Source organism: Salmo trutta, unplaced genomic scaffold, assembly GCF_901001165.1.
Source record: "Salmo trutta unplaced genomic scaffold, fSalTru1.1, whole genome shotgun sequence".
Lineage (NCBI taxonomy): Eukaryota > Metazoa > Chordata > Actinopteri > Salmoniformes > Salmonidae > Salmo > Salmo trutta.
The window spans coordinates 27,367-28,890 of NW_021822894.1; positions in this window are offsets into that span (position 1 = coordinate 27,367).

Consider the following 1,524-nt stretch of genomic DNA (forward strand, 5'->3'; position numbering starts at 1 on the left):
GAGAAATGAACTAGTCGCACGGGGCTCTGGTTAAATGTAGTGCACTACGTAGGGAATCAGGTGTCTCTGGTTAAATGTAGTGCACTACGTAGGGAATCAGGTGTCTCTGGTTAAATGTAGTGCACTACGTAGGGAATCAGGTGCCTCTGGTTAAATGTAGTGCACTACGTAGGGAATCAGGTGTCTCTGGTTAAATGTAGTGCACTACGTAGGGAATCAGGTGCCTCTGGTTAAATGTAGTGCACTACGTAGGGAATCAGGTGTCTCTGGTTAAATGTAGTGCACTACGTAGGGAATCAGGTGTCTCTGGTTAAATGTAGTGCACTACGTAGGGAATCAGGCGTCTCTGGTTAAATGTAGTGCACTACGTAGGGAATCAGGTGTCTCTGGTTAAATGTAGTGCACTACGTAGGGAATCAGGTGTCTCTGGTTAAATGTAGTGCACTACGTAGGGAATCAGGTGTCTCTGGTTAAATGTAGTGCACTACGTAGGGAATCAGGTGTCTCTGGTTACATTAAGGGTTAGGATTAGGGTTGGGGTTAAGGTTATGTTTTTGGGTTAAGGTTAGGGTAAGAGTACGGGTTAAAGGTTAGGGAAAATAGGATTTTGAATGGGACTGAATTGTGTGTCCCCACAAGGTTAGCTGTACAAGACTGTGTGTGTGTGTGTGTGTGTGTGTGTGTGTGTGTGTGTGTGTGTGTGTGTGTGTGTGTGTGTGTGTGTGTGTGTGTGTGTGTGTGTGTGTGTGTGTGTGTGTGTGTGTGTGTGCTCTATCCTTTTGCAAGCGTTCTAAAACCTGGGTTTCTGATGCTATTATGTATTGGCCAATTAGAGTCTTTGATGCCACCGGCCACCATTTTGGAGCAGGAGAAGGAGCAGTTACAAGGACAGCTGCATACAGAACTATTAGGAATCTATTCTATTCTACTGTATTCTACAGCTGCATACAGAACTATTAGGAACCTATTGTACTGTATTCTACAGCTGCATACAGAACCATTAGGAATCTATTGTATTGTATTCTACAGCTGCATACGACACCATACTGGCAGAGGCACATAAATCCACAGCTAATAGTCTAGCCGTCATTCTTTTCCAGTCCAGTGATAAAACAGAGGACAAAGTCAAAACAGCTTTAAATCACATGGACACTACAGTATCTCCCTCCCTCCCTCCCTCCCTCCCTCCTCCCATCTCAGACGGTTCAGGACACTACAGTATCTCTCTCCCTCCCTCCCTCCCTCCCTCCCTCCCTCCCTCCCTCCCTTCCTCCCTCCTCCCTCCCTCCCTCCCTCCCTCCCTCCCTCCCTCCTCCCATCTCAGACGGTTCAGGACACTACAGTATCTCTCTGTCAGCATCCCTCCCTCCCTCCCTCCCTCCCTCCCTCCCTCCCTCCCTCCCATCTCAGACGGTTCAGGACACTACAGTATCTCTCTCCCTCCCTCCCCTCCCTCCCTCCCTCCCTCCCTCCCTCCTCCCATCTCAGACGGTTCAGGACACTACAGTATCTCTCTCCCTCCCT